This window comes from Molossus molossus, unplaced genomic scaffold (assembly GCF_014108415.1).
Source record: "Molossus molossus isolate mMolMol1 unplaced genomic scaffold, mMolMol1.p scaffold_m16_p_17, whole genome shotgun sequence".
Taxonomy (NCBI): domain Eukaryota; kingdom Metazoa; phylum Chordata; class Mammalia; order Chiroptera; family Molossidae; genus Molossus; species Molossus molossus.
The window spans coordinates 48,026,883-48,043,553 of record NW_023425352.1 but is presented as its reverse complement, the minus strand read 5'-3'; the positions used below and the strand labels follow the sequence as shown (position 1 = coordinate 48,043,553).

Sequence of the window (16,671 nt, the reverse complement as noted above, 5' to 3'; positions counted from 1 at the left end):
ATTTTTTTGCATGTACTGTCCTATTTTCCCCACACCATTCATTGAAGAGAATGTCTGTATTCCATTGTATTTCTTCCCTCCTTTGTCAAATATTAATTGACCATAAAGATGTAGATTTATACCCTGGCTGGTTTGGCTCAGTGGATAGAGCGTCGGCCTGTGGACCAGAGAGACCTGGGTTCAGTTCCTGCTAAGGGCACATACTTCGGTTGCAGTTTATCCCTGGCCCCAGTTGGGGTTGTGTGGGTGGCAACCAGTCAATGTGTCTCTCTCACGTTGATGTTTCTCTGTCTCTCTCTTCCTCCCTTTATCCCTCCCTCCTGCTCTACCTGAAGACAAATGCAAAAATGTCCTCAGATGAGGATAAAAAAAAGATGTAGGTTTATTTCTGGACTCTGTGTTTTGTTCCATTGGTCTATATGCCTGTTCTTATGCCAATACCAGGCTGTTATGATTACAATGACTTTGTAGTATAGTTTGATATCAGGTATTGTGATACCTCCTACTTTGTTTTTTCTCAAGGTTGTTGAGGCTATTAGGGTCTTTTGTAGTTCTATATAAATTTTTGGAATAGTTGTTCTAGATCTGTGAAATATACCATTGGTGTTTTAATAGGAATTGCATTGACTCTTTAGATTGCTTTGGGTAGTATGGACATTTGAAGATGTTAATTCTTCCAATCCATGAATATGGTATATGCTTCCACTTATTTGTGTCTTCCTCAATTTCTTTTCTCAATGTCCTGTAGTTTTCCAAGTATAGGTCTTTTACATCCTTGGTTAAATGTATTGCTAGGTACCTTATTTTTGTTGTTGTTGCAATACTAAATGGGATTGTTCTCTTAGTTTCTCTTTCTGATAGTTCATTATTGGTGTAAAAAATGACACCAATTTCTGAAAATTAATTTTGATGCTACTACTTTGCCTAATTCATTTATTAGATCTAGTCATAGGGTTTTAGTCTTTAGGATTTTCTATGTACAATATCATCTTTTTTTAATTTAAAAAAGTTCAAACATTCAGTCTCACTATCCAAATGTGAACAGTACTATTTTGGTGTATTTTCCCTATGAATACAGTTCATAAGGTTATAATTATTGTACATCCATTATATTAAAAACACATATCACTCTTTTATTGACATAGCATTTGTATACTAGAAGCATTTTTTAGGTTATAATTTAGTTTTATAACTATCATTTTCAAGACTTTCTTTTATACCATAACTAGGTAAATCACATTTTTTTAAAACATTTTTCTATTTTTTTTAAATTTGAGTTACTTATTTTATATAATTCTTCAATAATATATTTGTCAATATTGAGGATTGTTTCATGAATTCTAAGAAATAAATTTATTAGATCAAAAAGTATGAACTTTTTTTTCTGGCTTTGACCAAGTTCCAGTAATATAAGAGTGCAGTATTTTTTCCACATCCTCACCCTGACTGTATATTGCTGTTTCAATATCCTTTTAAAAATGTTCATGGGTTAAAAAAGGGATCTTTAATTGTTGCTTTTATTAGAATTTTTAAATGACTAGTGGAATTGACCGTGTTTCCACATGCTTACTTAATGTTTGTGTTTCCTCTTCTAAGACTCTTTTGCTTTTATAATTTATTTGTAAGCTCTTTGAAGAAATAATTTCTTTAGATTTAATATTTTATATTTGCTACAAATATTTTCTTCTGTTAGTGGTTATCTTTTTGCTTAACTTCTTTTAACATGTTGCAAATTTGTGTTTTAATGTATGAGTTCTTCACGTTTAAATTTAGAAAATTCTTCTATTTAGAATTTGAAACATTTTTTAACTTTCTTTAAATTAAAAAAATATTTAACTCTTATTTTGCTGGTATTTTTATTGGTATAACATGAAGTTGGAGGGTAAACTAAGTCTTTTTCTTTTTAATTGCCAATTTTTCCTAAGAATTCTTTAGAAAACATCTTGATTTATTTATTAATGATACCTCTTTTATAAATATTAAAATCTCTTCTATAACAGGGCTTTTTTCCTGGCTAATTATTTTTGTTCTGCTATTGATTATGGAAACATATTAGTTTCTCTATCACCAAAACAGTATAGTTTTTTTCCCTATTGTCTTTGGCTTTCCTCACTGCCTCCTCCCCCCCCCCCCCCCAGATGAGTAGTGAGGCGTGATAAAATGAGTATGGGTTTAGGATTTAGAAATTATCTGGGCTCTAAATCCAGCTCTGCTGCTTCAAATTGGATTGAGGTTGGCCTATCGTTTTGAGGACAGGAGTCGTCTTTAATACTTTTGTTGCTTGATTTATATCACCAGGACCTAATGGTCTAGGAGAGGAGACTTACAAATAAATTGACACTGCAATAAGTTATAGAGTGTTCATAGGAATACTGTGTCTTAGACACTCTTTCTCCAGGAATTCAAGTTATCTCTTAAATCCCTTACCACAGTTTGGCTCATTTTTTTTCCCCCAGGTTATTAGGTATATCCAATATTGTATAAGGGTTTATAAAAGGTTTCTGTTTCCTTACAAATTATATGTCATTTTATAATTCATAAAATGCTTTTCTGATATATCCTTTCAAGTAATTTCAAAACAATAAGTTAAAGGCATTATTTTCATATTTCCTGTAAGGGTATTTAGACTCAGAGGAGTGAATGGACTCTTTCTACCAAGTTATAATTGACACTGTTTTGACTTATTTAAACTCCCCACTGATTATATTATGCAGGACTTCCTTTGTTATCCAAATGCATTTTGCAAATTTTCTTTATTTAGACTGTGAGAATATTTCATATAAATCTTTGATTTGATAAATAATTGAAATACTATATCATAATTTGTTGTTTTCAAATTGTTGTGTTTAAATTTGTCTTTGTGGAACAAATGCATTAAAGGTGTGCAATAGTACAGAATGCTCCCGTGTGTGACCAGCTGGGTCTGGTGTGAGGCCACCTGTGTTGGTATTCTAGTTCTGCCATTTATTAGCCTTGGAATCTCCCTGTATGTTTCAGTTTCCTCATTTATAAGATGGGAACAATAATAAGGCACATCATAGGGCTCTTGGTAGGATTAAATGGATTAATTGAGTACTTAAAACATTTCTGGGCATATGGTTAATTCTTTATAAATGTTCACTGTTATTATCATTGTTATCATTATTATTATATTCCCTTTAAGTTACATTTAATCCAGGCATTAAATTAATTTATATTATTATCAAAATAAACAATAGTTTGGTTTCTTTATAAAGATGCCTAAGCAGTTACCAAGCAAATTACAATATTGAGGGTCTTCAAGGCAGCAAGAAGTTCATAGAACCCATGGAAAACATGTGTCTGTACTCAAAGTACCTACATTTGAATGTGACAGTATTCCCATTAAAAATGCACATAATAATTTTAGTATTTTACACAAATACTCCTCCTCTACCATGATACTGTATCTTAAATGAAATTGTTAGAAAATATTATTCTATGCAATCCATTATCTAGTGTACCTTTCATATAGCTGAGATTTTATGGCAGCATTTAGAAAAAATGTATAGGAGACTGTGATTATGTGATTTCTGAAATACGTTGCCTGTTTTTTTCTAATTCCAGCAATGTGATCTTAGAGATAATGGAAATTTTATCTCAAGGGGAGAAAGTCCTGTTTCTTAAAATAACAGTTTACATTTAAATAAAATACAACTATTTATGTCATTCACTATTTACCTATAAGTATATTAACAGAAAAATTCAATTAATCAAAGAGGATTTAGAGATTTATTTTTTTTCTGGGAGACTCCTTTGGAAAGCTTATAATTCCTTTTCTTAACCTTGCAACATGACTATAGATTAATTTATGTTAAGAATTATAGTATTAGGGCTTTTTTACACTAAAATTATTTCAGATTAACCTTCTTTATTCAACACATTTTTTTGCATTATATTCTAGTGTGTGGCCAAACATAATTTAAATTAGAACAGACTGAGATAATAAATAAAAATTTAGAGCAGTCAGAATTTAGAAAATGTATTGCATATAACAATGCAGATATTAAGTCTTTTGCTGAACTGGTTTATTGTTGCTTTACCTCTATTTTCAGTAGTAAAAATGTAGCAATTCCCTTCAGACTTTCATATTGCCAATAGAAGAAGGAGGTATATTTTCTTTAGTGGGACAAACACATATATATTAAGAGAATTCTTTGAGCCAATCAACAAACCTTTATTGATTGCCTACTACATAAATTTGCAGAACTCAGGTACTCGAAATACGATGATTAATAATATATTTTCAGCCTTTTAAAAGCTCAAGGGAAAGCTAGTACAAAATGCAAATAGAAGGAAAGAAACAGGAGCCAAAATAGCACAGCAAGTTCATGTTGAAAATATAACAATTAAAGATTCAAAAGAAAAAATGTATAGCAAGTATATGAAAAGCAAGATATATATCTTTGTGCATCAGTAACTATACATATTTAGCAGTGAGAGGGAACTACATCCAAGTACATGTTGGATTTGGATAGAATTTTCTTTCTTTTCACCCTCATATTCAAAGTTTCCCCGGGTTTGAAGAAAAATTATAGCAAAGTACATTGTATAAATCTGAGTTCTATAGATACAGTTTTGAAATCCCACCGGCATTCAGTGGGAAAAAAGAAAGGAAAAAACAAACAAAAAAACCTACAGGGACAACTGAGATAGTAAAACTAAACATGTTAAAATAATATAATTAATAAACTGAATTAAATCAGACTGTCATAGAGAATATTAATGACTTAAATGATAGAACTCAGGAATTTATGAAAACAGTACCACAAATAAATAAAATAAATGTAAAATATGTAGGAAAAAAATGAATGATATGAAGAAAAGATTGAGAAATTTCAGCACAGGTCTCAGAGAAGTCTCAAAAAGAAAAACTTTTTTTTTTAAAGAGATAACTGAATTTTATAGAATTGAAGAATGGAATAGTTCTTTAATTGAAAAGTGCATACTTACAATGAAAAAAAAGGGGGATATCTGTATTACTTTCAACAATTTTTTCTTTTTAAGTGTATACTAAGGGCCAAACAGGATAAAAACAAACAAACAAACAAAACATAATTCTTAACTGGTCACATACAGAAAACCAAAGAAGTTAATGGCAGAAGGTACCAGGAGGGAAAAAACAGATTGCTTATATGGGAGGTGGGGGTTGGAGGAGAGTTTAATAGTAAACAAACAAAATAGCTAATAGGAGCAATGACTTAAAAGTTTTAAGTGCAATTAAGTATCAGCCTAGCATTTTATATGTTATTGAACTATCCACAAATAATAAGGACAAAATTGAAATATTTTTAAATATTTAAAGACAAAGAGAATTTAAAAGCAACAGATAGTGTTAAATATGTTCTTCAGCAAGAAGAATGAAAGGAGAAAATATGGTAACCAAAAAACTTTTAATATATTAATAAATATAATTAAGTGCTGACTTTAAATAAACCCACATTTTTTATTTTTCAAAAACAGGTTAAAGTGTTTATTGTAGCTAAATATATGAGTGCCCTATGACTCAGCAATCACATTTCTAGTTATATTCTCAACAGAAATGTGCAAATGTGATCACCAAAAGACATGCAATAGCCAAAAGTGGTAAACAGAACACATTTGGAAATTACCACATAGTTCTAAACAGGAAATGTCCATCAACAGTAGAATTAGTAAATTGTGATATATTTATTCAATGAGATATTAAAAAGAATGAGGATGAGTGAAATACCATTCACACAATACAGGTTATTTTTGTAAACACAATTTTGAGGGTAAAAAAAACCCAGAAAAATCACCTAATATACACTTTCATTGACATTAAGTACTTAAACAAAATAATATTCTGTGCTGGTAGAAGTCAGAATGTGGTCACCTTGGAAGGGTGGTAGTGTCTTTAGAGCGTAAGAGGGGCCTTTGAGGAGCTAGTAATGTTCTGTTTCTTAATATAGGTGGTGGTCACAAGTGTGTGTTTGGATTGTGAAAATTTATATAGCTGTATATCCATGTGATGTGCACTTCACTTATATATATTATACTTTGATAAAAATTTAAAAAACATAGAAAAATAACAGGTAGAACTGAAATTCTAGGAAAAAATACTTGAAAGATGGAAGGAGGAGGTTCTGTATGTAGTGTAAATATGCTAATGTTCTTGTTTTATTTAATAGGTAAATGGCAGTTATTTAATCTCTGGTAGAAATTATGTGTGTTTGCATTTGTGTATATAGTTTGCTATGTATGTTAAAAATGTAAAGGTGTTGTGGAGCGGCAGAGTCAAAGAAAGACCACTAGAGAATTGAAGTCCAAATAAGAGCCGTTTATTAGCTGGCCAGCATCTGATTCCGAACACCCCTGTGACAGAGTCTTTGGAGATCAGCCTTGATATGCTTTATTATGTGCTTTTTATACCTTTCAGCAAAAGTTTAATGATATAAGAAAATAGGATCTTCTTGATATAATGCCCAGGGCTACAACAATGCTGTATAGAATTAGTTTGCCTTGCAGATAACAGGAACACCCAGGAACACCCAGGAACACCCAGGCACACCCAGATACATTGGGTCACACTTAGCCCTGAGCTGCACAAACACAATTCAAGCCTAATTCCTTAAGATTGTGGGGGAGGTCCAGTCCCTCACTGAAGATCTCCAGGCTCTGTGGACTCTGTCAGACACTAGCGGGCTCCCATCAATTTCTTGTTTCAGGGAGTATTCCAATTTACTGAGCTTATTTTGATCTCTATACTGTTGATTAAATTCTTTACAAAACAGGTTCAGCTAGAGGGCACACAGTGGCTTTTCCAATCATCAATTATGGGGTTATGAACATGTTAGCACAAAGGTATCACCTAAAACCTATATAATTTTATTTAATATCACCCAAATAACTTCAATATTTTTTTTTAATGTAAGGGTAAATATTAAAGAAGAGAAATATATACCAGAGCTACAAATTAGTTGAAGGAAAAAAAGAAAGAGCACCTGAAAATCATTCTAAGAAAGCAGAAAATAAGACCAAAAAAATCCACACAATAACAATAAAAACAGAAATAAAAGGCATACTAAGCACAAAAACAAAATAATACAGTAGAAATAAGTCCAAATATTTTCAATAATTATAATAAATGTAAATTAATTAAAGCTTCCTAATAAAAGGCCAAAATTATTGTATTTGATAAAAAGCAGTAACAATTCTCTTATAAAAAATACCTTAACAAAAAAGAAAGATGAAATATACATATTGTTGTAACCCAGGATCGACCAAACTCACGCCAAGATGGGGTTTAATAAAAGGAGTTTATTGAGCTAAGTCCGCAGGCACCTGCAGTATGTCCCACACAGGAGTAACTGCAGCCCTGGAGAGCTAAAATGGCTCCTTTTTATAGGATTTGGAAGGGGGTTGCTACGTGTAAGCAAGCATGTTACAGAAGCGGAATTTAGCAGTTAGTTAATTACCTGTTACTCAGTTTCCCAGACATCTCAAAGGTCAAGATGTTTTCAATAGATTATCCCTGGCGCCGCCCAAGATTACTCAAGGGTTAGTTATTACCCCAGGGTTAGCTATTACTTAGGGATTAGTTAGTGAAGTAAATGAGTAAACTGACAACCCCTTTGGTTGTCGTGAAGGCCTCTGGGAGTTTAGGTCAATGGCACTGAGTTATAACAATATGCTATATATGTACTGGTCAAATGCTAAAAGCTTCTATGTATCCAAATATTAATATTGGACAAAAGAAAAAGAGAAAACACCAATAATAACTTTTTAGAAAAAAGAATAATACATATGTACAAAACAATCTACAAAGAATATCACACTCAACATTTTACAGACAGTTTTCAGACTATATAAAACAAATCAAATTGTAGGGAGAAACACACAAGTTTAAACTCATGATGAATGTTTTAATGCACAACTATCAGAAGTTGAAAACTCAGACAAAAATCTAAAAATGGATATATGTGATTTGAATAAGTTATCTCAAAGGCTTGATTAATATCCCTATCGTGTATTATTTTTATTTTTTTATTTGTGTATTATTTTTAAATACACATGCAATGTTATGAAAATTGATCACATATTATATAACAAAGCAAAAAAGTTTATCTAATTTCAAAGAATCAGTTCAGTACAAGCTATATTATCTCCACACTATGATTAAATTATATATCAATTAAAATTGCAGAAGAAAATGGGTTCTAAAACATATTTATTCCTAAATAATAGGTTAAAGAGGAACTCATAATGAAAAGCAATAAATATATAGACCTGAATGACAATAAAAAACCATTTTATAACTTATAAAATGTATCTAAACCTGTAATAACAGAAAGTTATGGTGTTAAACTTATTTAATATTTTTTAAATGGGGAAAAAGTTATGTAAATCTTTATTTGTACAAACTAGATGAACAACAGACTTAATCTGGAAAAAATTTGAATAAAAATAGAGTAGAGAAAAGAAATTAATGAAAGTAAAAATATATGGAGATTTTAAAGCTAGTTCTTTAAAAGTTTAGTAAATAAAGCTCCTATAAGTATTAAAGACCAAAAATTCAATGGAGTAAGTTTAAAGATTTAAGTGACTTTATTGAACAATTCATAAATGAGGCAGCATCTCATGAAGTAAATAGAAAGGTTTTTCCAAGAGTACACAAAATGGGAGATTTTAATAGGCAGCAAGAGGGTGGAACAAGGAATTTGCCTGGATTATTTCAGGCAAGGTTACCTTCCCTTGGAAGCCAGGGGGGCAGATTACCTCACTAGTGCTGACCTGGAAATTCCAAACTGATAGGTTAAAATTCCATTCCTGGGAAAGGCGGAAAGGCGACTCTGTAATTTGTTTAAATATTAAGTCGTCTTGGGGCTTAACCAAAGTGATTTCATTCGGGGCCTGTTATTTCTTTTTTAACATGAGTCAGAGTAAGATTGTTTTTTTTTTTTTTAAAGAGCACAAAAAATATTTAGTTGTGAAGGGAAGTCAAACTGTAAGTAAAATAAAGCATAAATACAATTGAAAATAATATAACAAATGTTAAGGAACTTTTCATTTAAATAAGCTACTTAAATACTTTCGGAAATTTAAATGAAATGAGCAATTTTAATGAAAGAAGATTTAGTAATGTTATTAGTAACACAGACCTAAGTAAAATTGATAACCTGAGTAAACTTGCAGATAGATTAATTTCTTCACCTTTGCCTTTGGCAAAAGATAACAGACCTAGAGGGTTTTTTTTTTTACAAGCAAATCCTACCAAACATTCAAGTGTCCACTTAACAAATGTCCAAACCTGTAGAGAATTTTTATGAGTTTATTTGAGCCAAATTGACAATAACTGTCGGAAACAAAATCTCAGCAGATTGAGAAAATGCTCTGGAAATGCTCATTTTATACATGAGAATCAAAGGGTCAGACTTCAGGGGGTTACATGAAATCCATTGGCAACAGATTAGGGAGGCAGGAGAAAACAAGGCAGGGAAACCTCTGAGATTGGATAAAAGGTAAAATGGATAGACATTTCTTTTATATTGCTGGGCAAAGGATAATTAACAGTGAACATTTATAGCACATAGAGATGGTATGGGGGAGAACACGTTCACAATGGGGGTTCTGTGGTCTGTGTTCTGGTGGGGGATTGTGCTCCAAGGGGTCTGGAAAAAGGGGATTACTCTAATATTCCACAAGGATATTATCGTAGATGCAAAAAGACCATAGCTCAGTTAAAGTAAAGATTGACCTTTATCTTGGAAGATACTGGCATAGGATACGAATACCTGCCATGACTCACCATTAGTTGGAAAGTGTGGATTTCAGACCATCCTATGTGGTTACTTTCTGTCTCTGAGTTTGTAAGGCTGCCAGGCTGGCCACCCTGAGTTTACCAGGTTAAGGGTGTGGCCCTTTTTGTCCACACAAGGAAGTGATTATTCTCATCTTTTACAAATGATTTCAAAATAAAATAAAAATGTAAACACACATGATTACATTTATTACTGTAATTTTAATATTCACAGCAGTCAGGAATAAGAAAAAAAAATGGCCAATTCCACATATAATCATATATGCAAAATGAAGTCCTTGAAAATTAAAGAAAATCTAAAATAGCAGCACATTTTTAAAAACACATCATGACCGCCCTGGCCGGTTTGGCTCAGCGGTTAGAGCATCGGCCTGAGGTCCGGAGAGACCCGGGTTCGGTTCCCGCTAAGGGCACGTACTTCGGTTGCAGTTTGTCCCCGGTCCTGGTTGGTCGTGCGGGTGGCGGCCACTCGATGTGTCCCTTCACATCGATGTTTCTCTCTCTCTCTTCCTCTCTCTCCCTCCCACTCTATCTGTACAAAAAAATGGAAAAATATCCTCGGGTGAGGATAAAAAAGAAAAAAAAAAAAAAAAACACATCATGACCAAGTGGGATTATTATTGTTTTGTTTTGTTTTGTTGTACATACCCCTAGCAGGAATTGAACCCAGGACTCTCTGGTCCATAGGCCGATGCTCAACCGCAGAGCCAAACAGGCCGGGTGGATTATTATTCTTAAAAATGGTTATATAATCATTAAACGCCAGGTAGGTTTAGAAGTTTTATATAGGAGAGGATTAAGGTTTAGACTCCAGGGCTAGTTGAAGTTGATGAGATTGTAAAGGGATTAAATCTTCCCCAAGCCACTGTAGGCATAGCAAATTCTTTTTTCTTTTTTAAGGAATTCATCTTTTTGAGATTACAACAGCAGTTCTGTGGCTAGATCAAATGACTGGAAAAAAGCAAAGAGATAAGTGCAATGGTAAGATAATAAACATAGCACTTCCCTAGAAACAATCCACCCTAAGATATATTTCAGAAAAAGAACTAGACAAAATTTGCCTTAAAATAGCCTATCAATTACAAAGAAACAGCTTCCTGGTTTTAAAAAAATCTTTTTTTTAACAGAACAAACATAAATGATGAATAGGAAATGAGCCTACATAAAAGAATTTTGGTATTTTTATTTTAGGAACTGATCAAGCTTTTATTTGAGAATGATCTATAGTCTTCTGTTGCAAGAGTTACGTAGAAACATGAGTGGGCTTAGAGAAAAAATACATTGAAATGCTAGAAAATAGATTCAGTGAGTCTACTGTAAGAAATTAGGCCTTTTTAGCCTTGGCCAGTTTGTCTCAGCGGTTAGAGCGTCGGCCTGCAGTCCAGAGAGACCTGGGTGTAGTTCCCGCTAAGGGCATGTACCTCAGTTGCAGTTTGTTCCCGGCCCTGGTTGGTTGTGCGGGTGGCAGCCACTCAATGTGTCCTCGTCACATCGATGTTTCTCTCTTTCTCTCTCCCTCTCACTCTATCTGAACAAAAAATGGAAAAAATGTCCTCGGGTGAGGATAAAAAATAAATAAATAAATATATAAAACAGAAATTAGGCCTTTTTAAAAAAGGATTTAAGCAAAGGGTTAATGGGTGAATAAATATTAATATGCATTTTTTTTTTTTATCCTCACCAAGGACATTTTTCCATTTTTTGTTCAGACAGAGTAGGAGGGAGAGAAAGAGAGAGAGAGAGAGAAACATTGATGTGAAGGGGACACATTGAGTGACTGCCAACTGCACGACCAACCAGGGCCGGGGACAAACTGCAATTGAGGTACACGCCCTTAGCGGGAACCGAACCCCGGGTCTCTCTGACCGCAGGCCAATGCTCTAACCGTTGGGCAAAACTGGCCAGGGCTTAATATGCATTTTTTAAGTGTCCTTATCAGTTTGACTAGAAAAATTTTTGACTGGCCAACATTAAAAAACAAAACATAAAACAAACAAAAATCTACTACAAAAAGTTATCGACTATAACTAATGTATAAGTATAAAATAAAGAATGTACTGTGCAATGGTTACCTCTAAAGACCAATGCAGAAGTGTCAACGTTGAATAGTTTGCATTAATTCAGGGCCCCAGAAATGGCAATCTCTAGAAATTTCATTAAAAAAAAAAAAAAAAACAGTCCATGCCTTACTTGCTTCTACAAAGAAGTGTAATGCGCAGGGTGCATTTCAGGTTCATATTTCTGAACTCATTTTTTTTCTTCATATCCATATCACATTTACCATGAAGCTCTTACAAATTTTAAAATTTGCTTTTGAACTACATGGTCTGACCGGAGCACCATTTGTTTTGAAAATACTTGTATATTTTAATGCTTTAATAATCACTTTGTTTCATCAATGAGAAGAAGTGGAACAAATGTAGGAAAAGCGGAGAATTTATTTTTTCTTTTTAACCGTGTAGCTTGAAGGAAGGGGTAGACAGATTGTATCGAACAACAGGACTTAGCTGTGAAGATTTAACACATGGAGACTATCTTTTTACTTTCTTTTCTACATCTTCCCTTTCATATTTTAAAATCCTACTTTGGCAGATAAAGTGGAGCCTATTATTGATTGTGGGTATCTGGACATGGAGAATTGCGACAAACATAAATCTCTCAAGGAAAGACCTTATGTTCAGTTATTACGAACCAGTGCTCTTCATTATGGGATATCTGCATTCCTAACCTTCCAGGTAATGGACTAACAGGGCTGTTTAATCTTCTAAGAAAATAGAAAGACTCCGAAGATTACACTTCTGTGCCTTTGTAAATCACACATTATTGGTGTTAAGATCCAAGAGGATGCCTTTTCAAGCTTTATGACTTGCACCAGCCACATAATTAATGGTTATTACCATTTTAGTGTTGTTTGTTTCATAAAAATGACACACACACAAAAAAAAAAAAATGAAAAGAGCTCATTCCCAGCTATGATTAAGGCTGATTTGAGTCAGTGTAAAAATTTGGAAGAAATTCAGAAGAAATGTTTGAAATTATTGTAATTGTTAGAAATGTAAGGCAGGTTTTTTGTTTGTTTGTTTTATTGAGTGTGAAAATTAACTATTTGACCTTCTAGACCAGGACTTTTCAAACTGAAATGTGATACAAATTACCAGGGGATCTTTTTAAAATGCAGAGTCTAGTTCAGTAAGTCTGGGATGAGGCCTGAGAATCTGCATGTCTATCTAACAGATGCTCAAGTGATGTTCATGGTGCTGGTTAACAGATCAGATGTTAGGAGCAAGAACAGAGGTTTGAGGTTTGTATTCCTCAAAGTTTGAGTGACTATATGACATTGTGTACAGTGTGTGTGTCTGCATGTATCCAAATTGTAACCTAGGCTCCATGAAGGATCCTCAAAGACTGAGTAACCATATGAAATAGTACACAGTGTGTATGTGCATTTATGTGCATTTTCAAAACAAGTGTACCCATACGTTTGATCGTGTTCTCAAGATTTGTGTGACCTACTGCCCTGAATGACTAGTTAGGCTTTTCTCAATATATTCAATATGTTCCTTGTAATGCTAGTCCCATGAGAAAATAATTGAAAATGGTGATTAAATAAGTTTGAAAACTCTATATGCTTTATATCTTTTGTACATTTAAGATTAATATTAGATGATACACTTCAAGAAATCCTAGAGTTTTTATACCAAACTTAACTTTTTTTTAACCTTATTGTTTCTTAAATTGTAATGGAGATTTTTTTCTCAGGTTTTACCAAATGTGTCCCATGAACAATAAAAGAAGATACTGGTTTATATTAAAAAAAAAAAGTTTAATATATAAAAAAGATGTGTAGCCCTGGCCTTTGTGCTCAGTGGTTAGAGCGTTGGTCCACGCACAGAAAAATCATGGGTTTGATTCTCAGTCAAGGACACATACCCAGGTCGCAGGTTTATCCCAGGCTCTGGTTGGGTTGCATACAGGAGGTAACCAATAGATGTGTCTCTCTTACATTGATGTTTCTCTCTGTCTGTCTCTTCCTCTCCCCCTCCTCTCTCCCTTCCATTTTCTCCAAATATCAATAGAAAATATATCCTTGGGTGAGGATTAACAACAAAAAAGATTTGTATCTAAATTTCTGATTTTCCTTCCACTGCCCCCCCCATTATGTATGACTCACGTTTGTTTAGATCATCTCTCTTATACCCTAGCTTCTCAATCTCATGCCCTCTTCACCTCGTGATCTTTGTCTTCAACGTTATTGCAACCATCCATTCCAGTGGTCAATCTAAATGTTTATGGCTTCCAAATTTTTAATGTTAGTCTCACTTTTTCTCTGAGCTGGGACCTACATATCCAACTATTTATTAGACATATTCACTTAATGGCACATGTGTATGGGTATCTCAAAATGTATATGATCAAACTAGGATTCCTGATTTACCCCTCCCTTCTAAAGTTACCCTTCTTCGAATCTTACTCTCTCCGTTTAATAGTGATTCAATACTCACTTCAGGCCAGTCCATCAGGTAACACAGAGTTCGCCTGTGGGTAGAGATCATTGATCTTTATTAGCAGGAGGAGAGGGGTTATGCTATACAGTTGGGGCAGAGAATAATATGTTTGAAACTTGAGTGATTTCTTGACACCTCTTAGTGTTTCCATGGTAATGTTTAATAATAAATGGACAAGTACAGCAGGCATGACCTGGGAAGGAAAGGTAACCAGAGATTTATACCTCTCAGGGATGAGAGTCAGGATCACCTCACCATGCAAGCTGCCTAGATTATCAGAGATGGTGACTCAAGATTACGGAATATAGTATGGATGATGGTCAAGACAATTGTGAGTCTTGGTTACAGCTTAAGATCAACTACATCAGTGTAGGCTGTAATTCATCTTACTAACTTGTTAAGCTACCCAGGAAACAAGACCAAGAGGGATTCCAGAAAAGCCATTCCCAGATGTAATGAATTTACTCTAAGAAACAAGTAAATCTGAGTGGTACAAGAGGTGGACTGTAGTAGATACGGTGGTATTCTATTGTCTTTAGAAATTATGCAACAGTACCCATGCCAATGGAACATCAGTCAATGTCTGCGACCCTCATTAGGAATCACTTTTCACCACAGGAAACATCCTTGCCCAAAGTTATGCCACCTCCCATGTGGTGGTTTGCAGTTAGTGACTGTCTTATATTTATATGATGATAGATTGCCTCCTTGCCTCAATTTAGGAGAATCCTTAGAGGCTCCAGAGCTCCTCAGAGCATCATTTGAGAGCTCAGTGGTTCAGCTTTTTCCTTTTGCAGTTATGTCGTTCTCATTTTCTTTCTTTATTTTTATCCTCACCCGAGGACATTTTTGCATTTATCTTCAGATAGAGTGGGAGGGAGAGAGGGAGGAAGAGAGAGAGAAACAGCGATGTGAGAGAGACACATCAAGTGGTTGCCACCCACATGACCCCAACCGGGGCTGGGGACAAACTGCAGCCAAGGTACTTGCCCTTAGCGGGAACCAAACCTGGGTCTCTCTGGTCAACGGGCTGACGCTCTAACCACTTAGCAAACCGGCCAGAGCTCATCCTCATTTTCTTTAGGTGAAACTTCTGGGAGAACTCAACAAATCTGAATGTTTTTTCCTGTTCAGCACTGTGTCTCAAATACCGAAATTATCCTTAACTGATGATGTCTTATAAATACTCATTAAATGAAGTTGTAAATTCCTTATTTATGTAAAAATTAATTACTGCAGAGTAATGATCACATTTGTAATTACTATGTAGAGAATTGTTTTTTAAAATACTTATATAAGTAATGATACAAATTTAATTTACTGATAAATATTAGAGTTTTGATATACTTGAAAAAAAAAATCAAATGAAGAGACTATACTCAACAGTTCCATTACAATAAACATTTAGAGTACTTAATTATGTACATATTTGTTTGTTTTATATTATTTTGCTTGATATTCTGGTCTATATTTTAGGAACCAGTGATTTTACTCAGGATGTGGAGAAGGATTTAGGGGCAGAGGATATCTATTATTTATTGAAGACCTACTTTATACCAGAAACATTTTTGGCATATAAACACATTTCTTTCTTTATTTATTAAAAATATATTTTTTTCTTTATTGGTTTTAGAGAGAGAGGAAGGGAGAGGGAGAGAGAGAGAGAAACTTCAATGAGAGAGAACATTGATTGGCTTCCTCCTGCATGCCCCCCACTGGAAACTGGGCCGACAACCTGGGCATGTGCCCTGACTGGGAATCAAACTGGCGGCCTCTTGGTGCATGGGTCAACGCTCAACCACTGAGCCACACCAGCTGGGTTCAATTTTCAAACATTAGTTGCAAATATGACATTGCTAGCAAATTGACAGAAGGAAAAATTAAAGTTGAAAAAAACTATTTGCTTAGAGTAAAATATCTTATAAATTAGAAAATTCAAATTTAATACTTTTTTTTCCCATTCCAAAGTCAGACAAAGTCAACATGTTTTTTCCTTTTTGTCCTTTGCATGATCTTAGTTGAAGAATGAAATGACATCTGGCTGTCTTTAATCCACCAAAAGTGTACAGTGAAAGGAGCCCAAATTCCAGAAGTCCTGAGACTGGGATTCTCTCTCAGCTCTACCAGTTACAATCTAGACATGTTGCATGGTTCATGGCACCTGTCAGCGCTCTGTACCCTGATTTACATAAGAAAAAGATGTTTCCATTGTCTTTAAGAGTCCAACTACCAATTCTAAATGTTTGCTGGCAGAGTAAGCCTTGGGAAACATAGGCATTTTAAGGCCAACATCAGGATAAGAAGGAGTCTTAGAAATGCAGTGTATCTTTCAAATTCAAGTAGTGCCACTCTGCCAGGGGTGCAGCC

General features: G+C 34.1%; 1 protein-coding gene across 1 annotated transcript in view; it reads left to right on the top strand.

The window, feature by feature from the left end:
- Nucleotides 1-16,671, top strand: part of CTNNA3 (catenin alpha 3) — a 1,555,380-nt gene that overhangs the window by 1,113,446 nt on the left and 425,263 nt on the right. The window lies entirely within an intron of this gene.